The following is a 23,662-nucleotide window of genomic DNA, read 5'->3' as shown; positions in this document are numbered from 1 at the left end:
CATTTATCTGAAGTGATACAAATATACCTTCTGATAAACAAAGTTTCACCTACTGCACATTCTGTATATATTGAAGCAGTGTTTTAGCCTACATATAAGATTATGGGAAATAATTGCAATATGTGTTACTAACACTTGAAGAGTTGATACAAATATATGGAGTAACTATCACATTGACACTTTCTAACTAGCAACATTTGCTTTCTAACACTGATACATACTGGATCCCACAGCAATAAAGAGGAACATCTGACGCTTCCCTTGATTGGATATTCTCTTAGCCAGCAACATCATTTTTTGATATTTTTTATTTTTATATATTTTTTAATTTTTTAGGGTGGTATTCCATATAGTACTTTCCTTTTAATTTATTTTACTTGTATTATATATCTTTGCAGGGAGACGTCCCGTGTATTGTACAATTTATCTTTGACAGTAAACTTTTCAAATTACTTGGTGTAATGTTTTCTTTATTATGAATGCTTAATTAATGCTGATTAAGTGTGTTGGTTTCTCTTAGCTTTTAGCGCCCTCTCATTTGCGGTTTTTGATAAGTCACCATAACTCATTTTGCCACCTGTTTAGTACACGGTACAATATAGTTTATATGAAGTATATATATATATATATATATATATATATATATAGTTTATAGCCATGCGTGTCAACTGACATCCTAGCGCAGATAGCAGTGGAAACGTCACCTTATTGGTAAAGGAGAGCTGGGCCATGATGGGCGACCAGGGGTGCTGATTTTACCAATATACTTCAGCACAGAAAGGGTGAGTTTGGCACAGTTTTTTAGCAATTGATGACAGAAACTAGAGTTTATTTTTTGTGAGGGTAAATCCTAGCGTTTGTTAAATGCTTGGATTTTTAATCACTTTAACTTTAAATTAACAGCTATTCACGTAACTTTTTTTTATTTATATAATATTTTTATTGAGGTTAAAAGTAGGTTACAACATACATGTCACATTGTAAGAGGGATATTAACATATAGGAATAGCAACGGGACAAGAACAACATCATATCCGTGATACTTACAAAGATATAGTCATAACCATTATATCATAAAGAGTTTTACCCGTACAAAACAAATACCTCACTTTTCCAGATTTAGTTTTGCTGTAAAACATTTTGCTGATATGCACTCCTAGTTTTATGACATAGAGAATTAAGAGGTCCCCCTACATCATGAAACATTCTGTGAACGTATATAATATAGCATGAATACTTGTAAACTTTGGGGAAACATCCTGCAGCCATGCATAATCAGCTTTGCAATACAAAAATATTTGGAGAATCTCTATATCTTGTGGACTTTTTCATAGTCACATATTACTAGCATTACAGTATAAATGAAGTAGAGAAATGTCACATTAATACTTTCAATGATAAAGGTTGCGGTACAAATAAGACAGACCGCATAACTAGCCCTTCCAAGCAGGAAGGTACATTATATGAGAATGGGGGGGGGGGGGGGTGAGGAGGGGAGGTGGTCATACATGCATGGAGAATGGTATAAACTGGCATCTATGGCAATGACGCACTGAAAATGGTAGCACACAGTCTAGCATTATATTTCACAACATGCAAATTATTTTAGAAATCTAAAGATTAACTAGTCAACCTGCACACAACAACATACGAATAGAACAATGTTATTGATCGCAGAGGATCCTAAAGCCATAGGTGGTGTCATTTGGAGCGTATAAACTACAACATTAATATATAGTGCATGGGGTAATAACCAGCTTATAAATGCTAACATATAGGGAGAGTAGCGTTGCTGACCACAAAAACCCTAGAATCATAAATGTCATCGTTTGAAACATCTAAATTAATAAAATCTGCTTTGACTGGCTCTCTAAACTGAGTGGGTTACAGAGTTTATTAACCCATTGATGAGTGTGAAATATACCATGTCTAGCAAGCAACCCCAAGTGATAATTACCTAACATTGCATGAGCTAGCGGAACATATAAAACTATTTACTATATAAAACCTATTAACCTGCCACTTAGCAAATAGCATAAAAACATAAGAACATAGTCCGTCCTGTAACCATAAAACAAGCCCTCTGTTCAAGAGGTGAATAAAAGAATGCAGTCCCACGGTATCTGAATGTCAGTTCACCTTCATAGTAACATTATCTATTTATGAGGGCCTTCCATAGCTTCATCTCGATAAAAATGCATTGTGAACTATAGAGGGATGAATATAATTCCCAAACCTGCTTGTATATTAAATTTTCGGCATTGTCATATTTGCCGTTGTTCATTATGGCCACAATATCGTGCTGTGTCTTATACAGTTTAACCTTGTCAGTCAAAAATGGTGTTGACACATCGGACTAAATGTTGAAAGTTTCGTGTACGATGGGAAGACCATGATGTTAGATTAGATGTACTTAACCTATTCCGGCTTTCCTAGGGCAGAAATGAAGCAGTGCACCATTCGCCTCAGAAGTGTTAACCCAGAAGGAGCGAAGCAAGATACGCTGTTCCCATGTAAGAGAGAGCTGTTGCGATGTGTTGTTTATTTTTAGGCCTCTTAGAAAGACACCGTGAGTGACAGGATGGCAGTTAGTGCTAATCGCATCAAGGACCTTTATGTTTCCTTGAGAACCCTGACTTTCGGTAGTTACCAAACCAGCTATGCGAGTGAGATCCTCTCCCATGCGGTGTTGTAGGACCATGCTGGAAAGCAAGAGTTCATTGCTGATTTCCTCAGTCTCCCGATATGTCCCAGACCCAGCAGATGCGAGACTAGAGACATACGAGGAATGCCGGGGCCCCAGGGCATCCCCCCAATCAGTGTCCACCTCGGCAAAGTCCGGAGACAATTCCACCGTAATCCTGCAATTCTCCTCCGATTCCCCAGCTCCATCCAAAACAGCAGCGAGCTTGCCGTGGTGGTGGATCAGGAGTTTGGTGATCTCAAGAAATATCCTGTGGATATCAGCCATAGTGATTGCGTGTCTGCAAGCGTGGTAAAATGGCCGCCGGCTCTATAGATAGATAGTAGGATTTTCAAGTGTAACCCACAACAGATAGCAGAATAGCAAAGTTTAGTGGCTTCTGATCAGCAAATAAAGTTGTGGAAATAGTCCCATTATAATATAGGTTCTCAGGTGTGTCAAAGATCTGGCTTTAAATCATATTTAGCTGAAACTATGTAGGAGCTCTAAGGATCTGCGACCTCTTCTGTGCACTGCTGGCTCCGCCCCCCCACGTAACCTTTTTTTTAATGCTTTAATAGTAGTAAATAAACTGCTGCTCTTTTGTATACATCAGGGACTACATGTTGCCATCTGCACTGGCTTTGTGCCCCCCCCACAAGCTTTTTGAACTTATGGTAGGTGGGAAAACAAGGTAGCCCTCTGGAGAATGGAGCAGCAGACAGAGAGAATCCTGCAACCTTACCTCAAACTGATTGTTTTTAAAACAATATCATTATTTGTGTGTTTATTAGCCAAAAATATAAAGGCATTCCTTAAGGTGCCTTCTGAAATATCAATCTGCAAACTGCTATGTGTTAGGAAGTTGGTAATCACTGATATACAGTATCTCACAAGAGTGAATACACCCTCACATTTTTGTAAATATTTTATTATATCTTCTCATGCGACACTGAAGAAATGATACTTTGCTACAATGTAAAGTAGTGAGTGTACAGCCTGTATAACAGTGTAAATGTGCTGTCCCCTCAAAATAACTCAACACACACAGATATTAATGTCTAAACCGTTGGCAACAAAAGTGAGTACACCCCTAAGTGGAAATTTCCAAATTTGGACCCAAAAGTATCAATATTTTGTGTAGCCACCATTATTTTCCAGCACTGCCTTAACCCTCTTGGGCATGGAGTTTACCAGAGCTTCACAGGTTGCCACTTAAGTCCTCTTCCACTCCTCCATGACAACACTTGCGCTCCCCTACCTTCCATTTGAGGATCCCCCACAGATGCTCAATAGGGTTTAGGTCTGGAGACATGCTTGGCCAGTCCATCACCTTTACCCTCAGCTTCTTTTGCAAGGCAGTGGTTGTCTTGGAGGTGTGTTTGGGGTCATTATCATGTTGGAATACTGCCCTGCGGCCCAGTCTCTAAAGGGAGGGGATCATGCTCTGCATCAGTATGTCACAGTACATGTTGGCATCCATGGTTCCCTCAATAAACTGTAGCTCCCCAGTGCCGGCAGCACTCATGCAGGCCCAGACCATGACACTCCCACCAGCATGCTTGACTGTAGGCAAGACACACTTGTCTTTGTACTCCTCCCCTGGTTGCCGCCACACATGCTTGACACCATCTGAACCAAATAAGTTTATCTTGGTCTCATTGGAACCACAGGCCATGGTTCCATTAATCCATGTCCCTAGTCTGCTTGTCTTCAGCAAACTGTTTGCAGGCTTTCTTGTGCATCAGCTTTAGAAGAGGCTTCCTTCTGGGACAACAGCCATGCAGTACAATTTGATGCAGTATGCGGCGTATGGTCTGAGCACTGACAGGCTGACCAACCCCTCTTCAACCTCTGCAGCAATGCTGGCAGCACTCATCCATCTATTTCCCAAAGACAACCTCTGGATATGATGCTGAGCTTGACAAAGTCCCGTCGATCGGGACGAAACGCGTTGAAGTATACTGCTTTTTGGTCCCCCAGAGGATCCGTAACTCTTCTAATCGTCTACGGACTTGTTGATCATCTAACGTACGTAAGACGTCATCTACCCGCGACCGCAGAGCGGGTGTTCGCTGGCTTGTAAGTAACAAGCATCCACATAACAAGGGAAACTTTGGATCCGTTTATTTACGGGACACAGACTCGGAGGGACACTGAACATTGGGACATTTATAGCAGACGGCTATGATATGCACACATGCTATAAGCATCTTGTGAGTTTTTAACTTTATGTGTGATATTTATTATTAAAACTTTTAATGCTACACTTGAGTCCGCGCTTCTCTTGCTTTTGTATTCTTTTAGTATCTTTTGTTGGGAACTTTGGAGTTAACCCCTTCTTAGAGAAGCAGCAGGACTACTCTACATTTAAGGACTGATCTTTGTTTAATAAGCACCTCTGTATCCTACTGATATACGGACTGTGATTTTTTGTAAGTACATCATTCCAGATTGAATTTTATATATATCTGTGTATGGACTCTTACATGTATATATAAGTTTACACCTTATGTTTTTATGAACTTTTGCACTTTTTTATAGAGTCAGTGTTTTTTAAGGGATATATTATACTGTGTATATTTTTATTTTATAGTAATTTATAATAGCGCCTTGTTGTGTGTTTCATTACACACTTTCTTTCATAGAAAGCACTTTAATCCCTGTTCCCCCCCCTATCGGGGGTGTTCTATATGGCCTGCCTGATTACCCTTACAAAATATAATAACCAAACATATGCTCTGGGACCCATGGTAAGTAGGTTGTGTTAAGTGGTACTGTTCTTTGCAGTTTAATACCTGTTACAATGGTGGCAGGTCTATCTGGCCTTCATGATTAGCTGCACCCAAACCCAAAAAAAAGCCGAGTGGTCTTACACTAACACCCATGGCTAACTCAGTTGTTTCAATTAGTACTATTCTTAGCACTTTCATCCCTGTTACGGGTGGTCTACATGGCCATCATGATTAGCCGAACAAAATACTACAATCCAACCTTTGCTCAGTCTTCATAGGCCCTTCATTGGCTGTATTTTGATAGTACAGTTCTTATTATTTTTATAGCTGATACAACACTGAATGGTGGCAGCTCTATATGGCCTGCATGATTAGCCACACCCAATACAAAAATAAATCCAAGCGGTCTTGGATTAACACCCATGGCTAACTCTGTTGTTTCAAGTAGTACTATTCTTAGCACTTTCATCTCATCATCCCTGTTACTTCCAGGACTCTTGGTGGTGGTCTACATGGCCATCATGATTAGCCTAACCAAATACTACAATCCAACCTTGGCTCAGTCTTCATAAGGCCCTTCATTGGCTGTATTTTGGTAGTACTGTTCTTATTAGTTTAATACATGATACAACACCAAATGGTGACAGCTCTATATGGCCTGCATGAATAGCCGCACCCAAAGCCAAAAAAAAGCCAAGCGGTCTTGCACTAACACCCATGGCTAACTCTGTTGTTTCAAGTTCTACTATTCTTAGCTCTTTCATCTCATCCCTGTTACTTCCAGGACTCTCAGTGGTGGTGGTCTACATGGCCATCATGATTACCCTCACCAAAATATAACAACAATACGTGCGTGCAGGGAACCATGGTAAGGTTACTTCCTTTCGCAAAATCGAGTATAACAGTTGCAGGCAGAGGTTCTGACCCTGCATTATGGCTGCACCTCTCCCTAAAAGAGGCATGCGTTACAGAGTCTGTGGGCATGTATGCAAAGAGCTGGCCTGCCTAAAAAGAGGAGCAAGGCTGTACAGGTTGTTCTCCTTCAGCCGTTTTATACGCTGTCCCACAGCCACGATCCTCAACAACCACAACAGAATGAAACACCACATATGCCATCCTTTTGAACAACAGAGTACAGGTATGGCATTGATTTTAGTTACACGGCGATATTTATTATGAACCGTGAAATTGAAAACAAAAACATGATTGGACACCAAGTACAGTACAGGTCGTTCTCTTTCGGCCTTTTTAGAATAGTGTTCCGGACCCCCAACAAAAACAACAGCAGGAAAGAGGACATATGGCATTCTTTTGAACAATAGATGACAGGTAAGGCATAGATTTTACAAAGCCATAGATAATTTTTTTTGCAACTGTGAAATAAAAAAAAACATTGATTGGACACCCAGCACACTTCTTTATCCTTAGGTCTTTTTATAAGAGGCTCCCGGAGCCTCAACAGAAACAAAAGCATGAAAGAGGACATATGGCATCCTTGTGAACAATTGATTACAGTTAAGGCATTGATTTTAGAATCCCAGAGATCATTTATATGACCCCGGAAATAGAAAAAAACATTGATTGGACACCCAGTACACTTCTTTATCCTTAGGCCTTTTTAATAAGAGGGTCCCGGAGCCTCAACCGAAACAACAGCATGAAAGAGGACATATGTCATCCTTTTGAATAATAGATTACAGGAAAGGCATTGATTTTAGAAACCCAGAGATCATTAGTTGCAACCGGGAAATAGAAAAAAACATTGATTAGACACCCAGTACACTTATTTATCCTTAGGCCTTTTTAATAAGAGGGTCCCGGAGCCTCAACCGAAACAACAGCATGAAAGAGGACATATATCATCCTTTTGAATAATAGATTACAGGAAAGGCATTGATTTTAGAAACCCAGAGATCATTAGTTGCAACTGGGAAATAGAAAAAAACATTGATTAGACACCCAGTACACTTATTTATCCTTAGGCCTTTTTAATAAGAGGGTCCCGGAGCCTCAACCGAAACAACAGCATGAAAGAGGACATATGTCATCCTTTTGAATAATAGATTACAGGAAAGGCATTGATTTTAGAAACCCAGAGATCATTAGTTGCAACCGGGAAATAGAAAAAAACATTGATTAGACACCCAGTACATTTATTTATCCTTAGGCCTTTTTAATAAGAGGGTCCCGGAGCCTCAACCGAAACAACAGCATGAAAGAGGACATATATCATCCTTTTGAATAATAGATTACAGGAAAGGCATTGATTTTAGAAACCCAGAGATCATTAGTTGCAACCGGGAAATAGAAAAAAACATTGATTAGACACCCAGTACACTTATTTATCCTCAGGCCTTTTTAATAAGAGGGTCCCGGAGCCTCAACCGAAACAACAGCATGAAAGAGGACATATGTCATCCTTTTGAATAATAGATTACAGGAAAGGCATTGATTTTAGAAACCCACAGATAATTATTTGCAACCAGGAAATAGAAAAAAACATTGATTAGACACCCAGTACACTTATTTATCCTTAGGCCTTTTTAATAAGAGGGTCCCGGAGCCTCAACCGAAACAACAGCATGAAAGAGGACATATGTCATCCTTTTGAAAAATAGATTACAGGAAAGGCATTGATTTTAGAAACCCAGAGATCATTAGTTGCAACCGGGAAATAGAAAAAAACATTGATTAGACACCCAGTACACTTATTTATCCTCAGGCCTTTTTAATAAGAGGGTCCCGGAGCATCAACCGAAACAACAGGATGAAAGAGGACATATGTCATCCTTTTGAATAATAGATTACAGGAAAGGCATTGATTTTAGAAACCCACAGATCATTATTTGCAACCAGGAAATAGAAAAAAACATTGATTAGACACCCAGTACACTTATTTATCCTTAGGCATTTTTAATAAGAGGGTTCCGGAGCCTCAACCGAAACAACAGCATGAAAGAGGACATATGTCATCCTTTTGAATAATAGATTACAGGAAAGGCATTGATTTTAGAAACCCAGAGATCATTAGTTGCAACCGGGAAATAGAAAAAAACATTGATTAGACACCCAGTAAACTTATTTACCCTTAGGCCTTTTTAATAAGAGGGTCTCGGAGCCTCAACCGAAACAACAGCATGAAAGAGGACATATGTCATCCTTTTGAATAATAGATTACAGGAAAGGGATTGATTTTAGAAACCCAGAGATCATTAGTTGCAGCCGGGAAATAGAAAAAAACATTGATTAGACACCCAGTACACTTATTTATCCTCAGGCCTTTTTAATAAGAGGGTCCCGGAGCCTCAACCGAAACAACAGCATGAAAGAGGACATACGTCATCCTTTTGAATAATAGATTACAGGAAAGGCATTGATTTTAGAAACCCACAGATCATTATTTGCAAACGGGAAATAGAAAAAAACATTGATTAGACACCCAGTACACTTATTTATCCTCAGGCCTTTTTAATAAGAGGGTCCCGGAGCCTCAACCGAAACAACAGCATGAAAGAGGACATATGTCATCCTTTTGAATAATAGATTACAGGAAAGGCATTGATTTTAGAAACCCAGAGATCATTAGTTGCAACCGGGAAATATAAAAAAACATTGATTAGACACCCAGTACACTTATTTATCCTTAGGCCTTTTTAATAAGAGGGTCCCGGAGCCTCAACCGAAACAACAGCATGAAAGAGGACATATGTCATCCTTTTGAATAATAGATTACAGGAAAGGCTTTGATTTTAGAAACACAGAGATAATTAGTTGCAACCGGGAAATCTAAAAAATTATTGAATAGACACCCAGTACACTTCTTTATCCATAGGCCTTTTTAGCAGAGGCTCCAGGACCCTCAACAAAAACAAGAGCAGGGAGCTGGGCATAGGAGTACAATGGAGTGTGACAATAATAATGTGAAGGGGAATATTGCGGAGTTGTGGCATTTTAATTTTGTTATCGTGTGAAGTACTTGCAATGACCTTGCTCTGGTGAATCCATATCGCAAATGTGTTTTTTAAAGCACTGTTTGTCTATCTTTTGAACATCAGCATTTGGTAAATGAAGCTCAACTTAAGGCTGGTGAGAACCGACCTTTCTTCTGGCTGTTTGCAAATGTTGTGGCTCTGGACAAACATGTGAATAAGAGGCCATCAGCCATATTCTGCACGCAACCCCTTTGATGATTGACGATAAACATGTGTCACCTGCAATCAGAGCTTGTTACTTCTGTCTAAATCATCTTCCTGGTATGGACAGGCCACTGTTTCCCACAGCAAGTCCGAAGCTTGAACTACAAGATTGTCTTGAGTATGGTAGGAAACCAAAGTTTATTTAATTCTGTACTATCACCACAAAAGCTGAACTTCTTGAAGCAAGGAAAATGCAAGCAATTTCATGTGCTTATTGATGACAAGGACGTCCTGTCCTGTGGTGCACAGAGATGGAGAGGATTTTGGGCCTCCCTGTACACTACCCAGATGTCTCCAACATCACCAGAAACACAAGACAGCGACTCTTGGGAAGTTCCTGGAGTGTTCCGGTAGCCATCTCTTTGCGCCCGGGAAAGGAATACTTTATCAGTGTTTTTGTATACATCCGACAACAGCTTCGGAGACTGTGGGGACGCACATGTTATTTACTGTTGTTCCAGCTGTGGCAATATCAATTGGCATTAAAAAGGTAAGATTTGGTGGGGCGGAGCCTATAGCTGTTGCGGTAGGACGTGTGTTTGAGGAGCTCCAGGTCTTACAAGTTACTTTGGAGTTAGTTTTCAACCTTAATTTAATTTTCTTTTTGGGATTCATAGTCACACTTTCTGGGGCTATCCAAGAGGAGCCTGGAGATACCATACTCATATCGGCTTACCTATGTTCCTCAGCTGACTGCGTTACAGCTAGCCGCGAGACTGAGAGGCCTCTCTATCCTGATAGTGCTGTCAAAGCTGCCGCTAATATACTCCCCCAAGGACCCTGGGTTATCCAAACAGTTCTATAGTAACTGGACAACTTGTTAATCACAACTATTGACAAAGAGAAGGAAAAGCACTAGTCAGTGGTCACCCCTTATATCAACGGGTACGGAGACCTGTATTTTGTCTTTCCAATATGGCGCTGGACAGTGGACACCAAACTAATCCTGAATGAAGTGAAAGCCATGCTAGATGCGCACTTCCTCAGCCTGCATGAAGCACTACAGGAGGAATTCACATCCCTAAAGGGGGCTTGCGCTAAAGCAGTAAGAGGAGCACAACCTTTGCCCGAACCACACAAGCACTCGACCCAGGCACCTGAAATATACAAAGTTGACACAATCCGTCTGACCCTGTCAGAAGATGGTACCGGCCCACATACAGAAGAGGCGATGGAGCAAGCACCTCACTGGGAGCAGGGAGCTGCGGTGCATATAGGCGCTGAGTGTGCGGGGGTGAGCCCTTCAAGAGGAGTGGAACACCAGATACTTTGGCAGCAAGTCGCAGATTACCCTGACAGACAGAGGGCCAGAGGGCCGTACACCACTGGAGCACCCCACAGTGTTTGGGAGCCGCAGCCCTTGTTTACACATCTCCCGACCATCTTTTCTCTTACCGGGGATGCATCTGGGGCTTGTCTACCTAAACTAAGCTGTGACACCTTTCACACATGTTATGGTGAACCAAAGAAGGAGAACACTGTCAAGGACATTGCGCTACAGGCATTGCAGCTCAACGTGAAAAACAGCCTGGACCCATGGGCCAATTGGTCGACCGAGATCATTAATGTCAGTCCCTTTGGGATCCAGCCCTCATTCATTTTTAGAAAAGTGAGATAGTTAAGGCTTTTTTGACCTAGGCGACTTCTCTTCTCAGTGACAAAACCTCCTGCTGCACTGAAAGTCCTTGGGATAGCTCAGGCCACAAGTCCAGCCTGCACACCCAGTAGTCAAGGGGTCCATCGCTCATGAGAGTATCGAGATCAGCAGTTAAAGCTAGGTAGTCTGCTACCTGTCGGTTGAGTCTTTCTCTAAGGCTGGATCCCGAAAGGCTCTGATGATGCATGGGAGTTAAAAAGGTACGCATGTCCTCCATCAACAAGACGTCAGGAAAGCGTTCTGTCCTTGCCGCCGTGGTCGTGGGAGGAGGAGGAGAATTAATTTAATCTCTTCCCCTGTTACATTCCCGTGGTGCTGTGACATCACCCTTATAAACTGTGTAAAGCATAGTTTTTAATTTATTATTAAAATGCTCCATCCTTTCCAACTTGTGGGAATTTGGTAACATTTCAGGCACTTTATGCTTATACCGGGGGTCGAGGAGCGTGGACACCCAGTACAGGTCGTTCTCCTTCAGCTTTTTTATACGAGGGTCCCTCAACAGGCACGACAGCATGAAAGAACCCATTTGAACAAGGTTGGATGCCGAGCTAATCATGTCCCGTTCCTCATCCTCACTGATCTCACTGATGGTATCTTCTTCCCCCCAGCCACGTACAACACCACGGGTACCAGAGAGGTGACAACAATGAGCACCCTGGTTGCCTGTTGTGCTCGGTCTTCCTCCTCCTCCTCCTCCTCAAAGCCACATTCCTCCTCTGACTCCTCTTCCTCACAATCCTCTTCCTGCGTTGCCGCAGGTCCAGCAAGCGATGCTGATTCGGCTGTTTGTGAGGGTGATGGACGCCACAACTCTTCTGCTTCCTCTTCACGCTCATCTACTGCCTGATCCAGCACTCTTCGCAGGGCACGCTCCAGGAAGAAAACAAATGGTATGATGTCGCTGATGGTGCCTTCGGTGCAACTGACAAGGTTTGTCACCTCCTCAAAAGGACGCATGAGCCTACAGGCATTGCGCATGAGCGTCCAGTAATTTGGAATAAATATCCCCAGCTCCCCAGAGGCTGGCCTAGCACCCCGGTCATACAAATACTCATTAACAGCTTTTTCTTGTTGGAGCAGGCGGTCAAACATTAGGAGTGTTGAATTCCACCGTGTCGGGCTGTCGCAAATCAAGCGCCTCACTGGCAGGTTGTTTTGACGCTGGATATCGAACAAGTACGCCATGGCCGCGTAGTAACGCCTGAAATGGCCACACACCTTCCTGGCCTGCTTCAAGACGTCCTGTAAACCTGGGTACTTATGGACAAATCATTGTACAATTAGATTAAACACATGTGCCATGCACGGCACATGTGTCAACTTGCCCAATTTCAATGCTGCCACCAAATTACTTCCATTGTCAGAAACAACCTTGCCAATCTCCAGTTGGTGCGGAGTCAGCCACTGATCCACCTGTGCGTTCTCCGCTTTCAGGCAAGTCAACCCCAAGACGGCGTGACACTGCCGTACCCAGGATGCAGCATAGTACCTGGGGAGCTGGGGGGGGGTGCCATAGATGTGGAGCAAGACGCAGAAGTTGAAGAGGACTCAGCCGAGGAAGGGGTTATGGAAGAGGATGGAGTAGGAGGAGTAGAGGAGGTAGCAGCAGGCCTGCCTGCAAGTCGTGGCGGTGTCACCAACTCTTCTGCAGAGCCCTGCATTCCATGCTTGTCAGAAGTCAGCAGGTTTACCCAATGCGCAGTGTAGGTGATATACCTGCCCTGATCATGCTTTGCAGACCAGCTATCCGTGGTCATATGGACCCTTGCCCCAACGCTGTGTGCCAGACATGCCATAACTTCCTTTCTCACAACAGAGTACAGGTGTGGGATTGCCTTTTGTGAAAAGAAATTTCTGCCAGGTACCTTCCACTGTGGTGTCCCAATAGATACAAATTTTTTGAAAGCATCAGACTCCACCAGCTTGTATGGTAAAAGCTGGCGGGCTAAGAGTTCAGACAAGCCAGCTGTCAGACGCCAGGCAAGGGGGTGATTTTGAGAAATTGGCTTCTTATGCTCAAACATGTCCTTGACAGACACCTGACTGTGGGCAGATGACCAGGAACTGCTACGTAGTTGCAAATGGCATTGCGGTTGTCAGAGGCAGACACATAAAAAAAATGCCACACTGCTGAGCTCTGCGATGATGGCATTCTGGTGGTGGCAACAGCATGCGTTGATGGGCGTCGGCGTGCTGTCTGGCTGACCCCTGGTGACGATGCATGCTGTCTGACTGTGCCACTAGCTCCTTGAGACGACCTCCCCATGCTTCCAAATCGTCTCCTCCTCCTCCTCTCTCTCTCCCCATCTGAACTTTCCCCCTCTTCTTCTTCTCTTCTAGCAGGCACCCACGTGACATCCACCGACACATCATCATCAACCGCTTCACTTGTATCTGAAACATCAAGAAAGGAAGCAGCAGCGGGTACAACATCATCATCATCACACCGTACCTCCATGTCGGTAATGCTGCCTGACTGAGACTGATCACTATTATCTACATCCTCTGTCAATGATGGTTGTTGATCATCACTCATTTCTTCCAAATGATGTGTCAATAACTCCTGTGACAGATCAAGTGAAGCGGCTGTGGTGCTAGTGTTGGTGGTGGCGACAGGCGGGGGAGTGGCACTGGTCACTTGAGACCTGCCCAAAGCACAGCTGGACTTAGATGGTGCGTCAAGGTTAGGAGGATTAGCAGCGGAAGCTGAAGAAGATTGGGTGTCCTGTGTTAGCCATTCAACTAGTTCCTCCTCAGAAGTTTTCGCGTCCCCCCTGGCACCCGGTGTCTGAACAATGTGCATATTTGTAGGGTCTAAATGAATCACAGCACCACGACCATGACCACGGAACCTGCGGGGTGGCCTGCCTCTTCCTGTCATTTTTTTTAAAATGGACACTAACAATACTATTACACCAATTGAGTGGTGGCACTGTGAAAGTGGGCACAGTATACGCTGTGAGACTGACAACAACAAAAAAGACAGATGTTTTAAAAATCACAAATTGTTAATTTTTTTAAATATTACAAGTACTGTGACAACAAATATGATTGTTTGTCACTAATTGGCAAATGGGCCTGTCTGGTACACACGCTGGGAGAAAGGAAACTGCAATTCAATGGCACTAGGAGACTGAAGAATCACAGTCAAAACAGTTATGATTAACAAAAATTCCAATCCTGTTACAATAAATATGATTGGTGGCACTAATTGGCTAGTTGGGACTGGCACACAGGCAGGCAGGCAGGCAGGCAGGCAGGCAGGAGGAAAATGCAATTCAAGGGCACTAGTAGACTGCAGATTGGCAGTCAAAACAGTGATGATTGACAAATTTTGCAATCCTGTTACAATAAATATGATTGCTGGTACTAATTGGATAGTTGGGCCTGGCACACAGGCTGGCAGGCAGTAGAAAAGTGCAATTCAATGGCACAAGCAAACTGAGGATTAAGATCAACAATCAAATTTTTTTTAATTTTAATTAGTAGCTATACTGTGACAACAATTATGATTGGTATAAATAGTTGGCAAGACGGCCTGGCACAAAAGTCTGGCAGGCAGGAGGTAAATGCAATTCAAGGACACTAGGAGACTGAATACTGACAGTCAAAACAGTGATGATTGACAATTTTTGCAATACTGTTAAAAGAAATATGATTGCTGGCAATAATTGGCTAGGTGGGCCTGGCACACAGCAGGCTGCAAGGCAGGAGGAAAGTGCAATTCAATGGCACCAGCAAACTGAGGATTCACAACAACTATTACCAAAAATTTTAATTTTTAATTATTAAGAATACTGTGACAACAAATATGATTGGTGTAAATATTTTTAAAGTAGGCCTGGCACACAGGCTTGGAAGGCAGTAGAAAAGTGCAATTCTAGGGCACGACCTAACTGAGGATTAAGATCATCAACAATCAAGAATTTTTTAATTTTAATTAGTAACTATACTGTGACAACAATTATGATTGGTGTAAATAGTTGGCAAGACGGCCTGATACAAAAGGCTGGCAGGCAGGAGGTAGATGCAATTCAAGGACACTAGGAGACTGATTACTGACAGTCAAAACAGTGATGATTGTCAATTTTTGCAATACTGTTAAAAGAAATATGATTGCTGGCAGTAATTGGCTAGGTGGGCCTGGCACACAGCAGGCTGCAAGGCAGGAGGAAAGTGAAATTCAATGGCACCAGCAAACTGAGGATTCACAACAACTATTACCAAAAATTTTAATTTTTAATTATTAAGAATACTGTGACAACAAATATGATTGGTGTAAATATTTTTCAAGTAGGCCTGGTACACGGGCTTGGAAGGCAGTAGAAAAGTGCAATTCTAGGGCACGAGCAAACTGAGGGTTAAGATCAACAATCAAGAATTTTTTAATTTTAATTAGTAACTATACTGTGACAACAATTATGATTGGTGTAAATAGTTGGCAAGATGGCCTGGCACAAAAGGTTGGCAGGCAGGAGGTAAATGCAATTCAAGGACACTAGGAGACTGAATACTGACAGTCAAAACAGTGATGATTGACAATTTTTGCAATACTGTTAAAAGAAATATGATTGCTGGCAATAATTGGCTAGGTGGGCCTGGCACACAGCAGGCTGCAAGGCAGGAGGAAAGTGAAATTCAATGGCACCAGCAAACTGAGGATTCACAACTATTACCAAAAATTTTAATTTTTAATTATTAAGAATACTGTGACAACAAATATGATTGGTGTAAATATTTTTCAAGTAGGCCTGGCACACAGGCTTGGAAGGCAGTAGAAAAGTGCAATTCTAGGGCACGAGCAAACTGAGGATTAAGATCATCAACAATCCAGAATTTTTTAATTTTAATTAGTAACTATACTGTGACAAAAAATTATGATTGGTGTAAATAGTTGGCGAGACGGACTGGCACAAAAGGCTGGCAGGCAGGAGGTAGATGCAATTCAAGGACACTAGGAGACTGATTACTGACAGTCAAGACAGTGATGATTGACAATTTTTGCAATACTGTTAAAAGAAATATGATTGCTGGCAATAATTGGCTAGGTGGGCCTGGCACACAGCAGGCTGCAAGGCAGGAGGAAAGTGAAATTCAATGACACCAGCAAACTGAGGATTCACAACAACTATTACCAAAAAATTTAATTTTTAATTATTAAGAATACTGTGACAACAAATATGATTGGCGTAAATATTTTTCAAGTAGGCCTGGCACACAGGCTTGGAAGGCAGTAGAAAAGTGCAATTCTAGGGCACGAGCAAACTGAGGATTAAGATCATCAACAATCAAGATTTTTTTTAATTTTAATTAGTAACTATACTGTGACAAAAATTTATGATTGGTGTAAATAGTTGGCAAGACGGCCTGGCACAAAAGGCTGGCAGGCAGGAGGTAGATGCAATTTAAGGACACTAGGAGACTGATTACTGAAAGTCAAAACAGTGATGATTGACAATTTTTGCAATACTGTTAAAAGAAATATGATTGCTGGCAATAATTGGCTAGGTGGGCCTGGCACACAGCAGGCTGCAAGGCAGGAGAAAAGTGAAATTCAATGGCACCAGCAAACTGAGGATTCACAACAACTATTACCAAAAATTTTAAATTTTAATTATTAAGAATACTGTGACAACAAATATGATTGGTGTAAATATTTTTCAAGTAGGCCTGGCACACAGGCTTGGAAGGCAGTAGAAAAGTGCAATTCTAGGGCACGAGCAAACTGAGGATTAAGATCATCAACAATCAAGAATTTTTTAATTTTAATTAGTAACTATACTGTGACAAAAAATTATGATTGGTGTAAATAGTTGGCAAGACGGCCTGGCACAAAAGGCTGGCAGGCAGGAGGTAGATGCAATTCAAGGACACTAGGAGACTGATTACTGACAGTCAAAACAGTGATGATTGACAATTTTTGCAATACTGTTAAAAGAAATATGATTGCTGGCAATAATTGGCTAGGTGGGCCTAGCACACAGGCAGGCTGCAAGGCAGGAGGAAAGTGCAATTCACTGGCACCAGCAAACTGAGGATTCACAACAACTATTACCAAAAATTTTAATTTTTAATTATTAAGAATACTGTCACAACAAATATGATTGATGTAAATATTTTTCAAGTAGGCCTGGCACACAGGCTTGGAAGGCAGTAGAAAAGTGCAATTCTATGGTACAAGCAAACTGAGGATTAAGATCAACAATCAAGAATTTTTTAATTTTAATTAGTAACTATACTGTGAAAACAATTATGATTGGTGTAAATAGTTGGCAAGATGGCCTGGCACAAAAGGCTGGTAGGCAGGAGATAAATGCAATTCAAGGACACTAGGAGACTGAATACTGACAGTCAAAACAGTGATGATTGGCAATTTTTGCAATACTGTTAAAAGAAATATGATTGCTGGCAATAATTGGCTAGGTGGGCCTGGCACACAGCAGGCTGCAAGGCAGGAGGAAAGTGCAATTCAATGGCACCAGCAAACTGAGGATTCACAACAACTATTACCAAAAATTTTAATTTTTAATTATTAAGAATACTGTGACAACAAATATGATTGGTGTAAATATTTTTCAAGTAGGCCTGGCACACAGGCTTGGAAGGCAGTAGAAAAGTGCAATTCTAGGGCACGACCAAACTGAGGATTAAGATCATCAACAATCAAGAATTTTTTAATTTTAATTAGTAACTATACTGTCTGTGACAACAATTATGATTGGTGTAAATAGTTGGCAAGACGGCCTGGCACAAAAGGCTGGCAGTGGCAGGCAGGAGGTAAATGCAATTCAATGGCACTAGGAGACTGAATATTTGCAGTCCAAAAAATTATGATTTTTATTTTTTTTATATACTGTTACAAGAATTATGATTGGTGCCACTAATTGGCTAGTTGGGCCTGGCACACAGGCTGGCAGATATGAGTCGTGGATGTTAGGTAGGGCAGCAATTTTACACAGTATGTTGTGTAAGTGACAAAAACACAGGCCTGATAGAAAATTAAGTTAGATTACACTAGCAAAATATTTTAAAATTTTAGATTTTAATATTAAAATTATGTTAAGAAGTGCAATGCACATATGACTCTATGAGTGGTCACACTGGCTGGCTGCTACGTAGGGCAGCAATTAACAACAGTATGCTGTGTAAGTCAGATAGACAGTTAGACACAGGCCTGATAGAAAATAAAATTAGATTACATTAGCATAATGATTTAAAGACTTTTTTGGGGGAATTTAAAGAAAAAGGTTAAGCACATACATATGAGTCGTGGCTGATAGCCTTGGAAGGGCAGCTATTAAAAACAGTAGGCTCTGTAAGTCAGATACACACACGCCTGATAGAAAATACTATTAGATTACACTAGAAAAATGATTTAAATTATTTTTTTTGGGGGGGGGGGAATTAAAAAAAGGTTAAACACATATGAGTCATGGCTCATAGACTAGGGAGGGAAGCAAGTAAACACAGTAGGCTCTGTATGTCAGCAAAACACACAGGCCGGATAGAAAATTATATTAGATTACACTATCAAACAAATTTAAACTTTTTTTTTTATATTTAAATTAAGGTGAAGAAGATATGAGTGCTGGGTGGCTGCCTGGCACAGACCAATTAACCAAAAATGAGGAATATTAATGCTGAGTGAGCCTGACAGACACAGGCCTGATAGTAAATGTAATTAGATTACACTACCAAAATATATATATATTTTTTTAAATTTAAAATAATGTTATAAACGGATATTAACACTGGTGGCTGGCACAGAGCAATGAACCAGAGTATATGCTGTGTGACACAGGCCTGATAGAAAATGAAAAAAAAAATTACACTAGAAAAATAATTCAATTTTTTGGTTAGTTAAATTTAAACTAATGTTGTTAGGGAGATATCAGTGGTGGCAGTAATCACAGCATATGCTGTGAGCCTTAAACACACAGCCTTAAAGCCAGGCAAATGCTAATAAAAATAAAACGAAAAAAAAAAAAAGGGCACAAAATATAGCCCTAAAAAGGGCTTTTTGGGGTGCTGCGCTTGCAGCAGAGATGAGTGGAGTCCTTCTGGACTGTAAATACACTAGCCTAGCTATGTTTTTCCTATTAATGTCAGGAGCAAAAACACAACACGTCCTCTCATTAAGAAAGCAAGGTCTTTATGAGTCTAAAATGGCGGATTCCGAGTAGCTGGGAGGGTCTGTGAGGGAGTGTCTGATGTTGATTGGCTCTAATGTGTCAGGCGGCTGTGACATAAAGGGTCAAAGTTTCCTCAATGATGACACATAGGGGCGGATCGCCATGTGTTCGCCCACAAACGCGAACGCGAACAAGCTATGTTCGCTGTGAACCGTTCACGGGCGAACAGTTCGGGACATCACTATTGGAAAATTCTACTTTCAGAACCAGACCTTCACAAGGTACTGGGAGATACAGTATCAGTAGGATATAGGAGACCCAACAATCTGAAAAATATGCTGACCACCAGTCACTATACAGTGAGAAAAAACACCACAGCCTTTAATCAAGGCTCCTATCCATGTGGAACTTGTTCTACCTGCTCATACATGAAAAAAACTAATGCCTAGATTTAGAGTTTTGCGGCCAAAGGGGTGCGTTAGCTATGCGTGTTTTTGTTTTCTAGCGCTGCTTCTAAACAACGCTGGTATTTAGAGTTCTCTGAAGGGCTGCGTTAGGCTCCAAAAAGGAGTACAGGCATATTTACCGCCACTTCAACTCTCAATACCAGCGTTGCTTACGGTAGCGGCTAGCTGGAAAATGGGGCAGTGTGGGCTGAAAAAAATCCTAACACCTGCAAAAAAGCAGCGTTCAGCTCCTAACACAGCCCCATTGTTTCCTGTGGGGAAACACTTTCTAAGTCTGCACCCTAACATGTTCCGATCAGCCAATAGAATGCAAGCTCAATCTGATTGGCTGATTGGATCAGCCAATCGGATTGAACTTGAATCTGATTGGCTGATTCAATCAGCCAATCAGATTTTTCCTACCTTAATTCCGAGTGGCTGATAAAATCCTATCAGCCAATCAGAATTTGAGGGACGCCAACTTGGATGACGTCACTTAAAGGAACCTTCATTCGTCGGTAGGAAGAGGATGTTCCGCGCCGGAAGTCTTGAAGATGGAGCCGCTTCTCGTCGGATGGATAAAGATAGAAGATGCCGCTTGGATGAAGATGTATGCCGGTCCGGATGTCCTCTTCTGCCCGGATAGGATGAAGACTTCTGCCACTCCGGATGTCTTCTTTTGGTCCATTGGTGCTCGGCTGAGTGAAGACGACTCAAAGGTAGGGAGATCTTCAGGGGGGTAGTGTTAGGTTTATTTAAGGGGGGATTGGGTTAGAGTAGGGGTAAGTGGGTGGTGGGTAGTAATGTTGGGGGGGGGGTATTGTGTTTTTTTGCAGGCAAAAGAGCTGATTTCTTTGGGGCATGCCCCGCAAAAAGCCCTTTTAAGGGCTGGTAAGGTAATAGAGCTGTTAACTTTTTAAATTTAGATTAGGGTAGGGATTTTTTTTTATTTTGGGGGGCTTTATTTTATTAGAGGGCTTAGAGTAGGTGTAATTAGCTTAAAATTCTTGTAATCTTTTTTATTTTTTGTAATTTCGTTTAGTTTATTTAATTGTAGGTAATTGTAGGTACTTGTAGTTAATTGATTTAATTTATTTATTGATAGTGTAGTGTTAGGTTTAATTGTAACTTAGGTTAGGATTTATTTTACAGGTAATTTTGTAATTATTTTAACTAGGTAGCTATTAAATAGTAAATAACTATTTAATAGCTATTGTACCTAGTTAAAATAAATACAAAGTTGCCTGTAAAATAAATATAAATCCTAAAATAGCTACAATATAATTATTCGTTATATTGTAGCTATATTAGGGTTTATTTTACAGGTATTTAGCTTTAAATAGGAATACTTTAGTTAATAATATTAAATTTATTTAGTTAGATTAAAATTATATTTAACTTAGGGGGGTGTTAGGGTTAGGGTTAGACTTTGCTTTAGGGGTTAATACATTTATTAGAGTAGCGGCGAGGTCCGGTCGGCAGATTAGAGGTTAATACTTGAAGTTAGGTGTCGGCGATGTTAGGGAGGGCAGATTAGGGGTTAATACTATTTATTATAGGGTTTTTGAGGCGGGAGTGAGGCGGTTTAGGGGTTAATACATTTATTAGAGTAGCTGCGAGGTCCGGTCGGCAGATTAGGAGTTAATAAATGTAGGTAGGTAGCGGCGACGTGGGGGGGGCAGATTAGGGTTAATAAATATTATGTAGGTGTCGGCGATATTAGGGGCAGCAGATTAGGGGTTTATAGGGATAATGTAGGTGGCGGCGGTGTGCGGTCAGCAGATTAGGGGTTAAAAAAAATTCTTATAGTGGCGGCAATGTGGGGGGACCTCGGTTTAGGGGTACATAGGTAGTTTATGGGTGTTAGTGTACTTTAGAGCACATGAGTTAAGAGCTTTATAAACCGGCGTTAGCCCATAAAGCTCTTAACTACTGACTTTTTTCTGCGGCTGGAATCTTGTCGGTAGAGGGTCTACCGCTCACTTCAGCCAAGACTCTAAATACCGGCGTTAGGAAGATCCCATTGAAAAGATAGGATGCGCAATTGGCATAAGGGGATCTGCTGTATGGAAAAGTTGCGGCTTGGAAGTGAGCGCTAGATCCTTCCCGGCTGACTCTAAATACCAGCGGGCAGTAAAAAGCAGTGTTAGGACCCCTTAACGCTGCTTTTGATGGCTAACGCAGAACTCTAAATCTAGGCGTAAGAAAATTCAAGATAGATTTGGGCAATGGCGAAAAATCCAAAATTACATTAGTTGCTCTACAGAGGTAATACTTTATTTACTTATATGTGACTGTAATAGGTTCTATGTTGGAATGACAAGCAGAAAACTCAGGACAAGGTTAAAAGAGCAGTGTAACAACAAAAGGAATACTCCCTTAAACTAAAGTGCCCGTATAATAATGCAGACAATACAATAGCAGTAGTGTCCCAATAGGAGCTGTATGTTAAAGGATCAATCACTATGCAAAATATAATAGCATACGGGATTGCAATCTACACAATTTGCTTACCCTAAGGGCGTGATCAGTCCGGTCCCAGGGAGATGGATTGTAGCGGACGTGCTGTCCTTTCAACTGTAATTTGGCGGGCGCTACTTCTCCTCACTCATGTGAGATCATCCAATAGAATACAATGGCCCGATCAGCTCAGACTCCCTCCTCAGACATCAAGTAGGGGGGGGGGTCGCCTCCTTGATTCCCATTGGACAACGTAACAGCAGTAGGGCAAACCACAGTGGAGATATACCGCAAGCAGCTCTGCTTCACGCTGGAATAGGTAACAGGCAATAGAAACAACAGAGTGAGCCGAGCACCAGCTTAATAAAATTGTAAATGCTTTATTCCAAATGCAGATAAAAATTTAAATTAAGGAAACACACACAGTGGAATGTGTTAAAAGGAGTCAGCAAACCCAGCTGACACGTTTCGGCTTTGCGCCGTTGTCAGAGCTGTTGGAGTTCAGAGGAAAGCTCCCCGCCTCTTAAAATCATTAAATGACTACTATTGTATAATACAAAATTGCACAATTTAACTCGTTCTTGGTATACCAAGTGATTAATCTACGACCCTTCTCTTACCAGCTACTTTTAAACTACTAGATTGCATAAAGGGACACTGAACCCAATTTTTTTCTTTTGTGATTCAGATAGAGCATGATATTATCAATTTATCTTCTTTCTCTTGCTTTTTTTATTTGAAAAAAGAAAGCATCTAAGTTATTTTTTTGTTCAGAACCATGGAAAGCACTTTTTTTTATTGGTGGGTGAATTTATCCACCAATCAGCAAGAACAACTTAGTATGTTCACCAAAAATGGGCCAGCATCTAAACTTACATTCTTACATTTCAAATAAAGATACCAAGAGAGTGAAGAACATTTGATAATAGGAGTAAATTAGAAAGCTGCTTAAAATTGCATGCTCTATCTGAATCACAAAATAAGTTTTTGGGGTTCAGTGTCCCTTTAAATATCTTTAAAGTAAGGCTAATGTGGGGATACATTAAAGGGGCAGTATACTATAAAATCGTTTTTCCCTTAATGTGTTTCCAATTACTTGTTTTTCCAGTTGCAGAGTATAAAATGTATGAGATTTGCTTTTTTAAGGCTTATTTGTGTATATGAATTAGCTGATTTTTTGTTTTGAAGCCACAACCTAATAAAATGAGCTTGTAGGTATAATCAGATCTCATTACTTTATCACATTGTGAACATATCACCTGCTTCTTTAACTTATATCAGTCCATAAACCAATCACCAATACTTGGAGAGAACAATGGAAAATTAACATTTTATTACCTTATCTCTTCT

This window comes from Bombina bombina, chromosome 1 (genome assembly GCF_027579735.1).
Source record: "Bombina bombina isolate aBomBom1 chromosome 1, aBomBom1.pri, whole genome shotgun sequence".
In the NCBI taxonomy this organism is placed as follows: domain Eukaryota; kingdom Metazoa; phylum Chordata; class Amphibia; order Anura; family Bombinatoridae; genus Bombina; species Bombina bombina.
The sequence above is the reverse complement of the archived record's forward strand: the minus strand, read 5'-3'. Positions refer to the sequence as shown.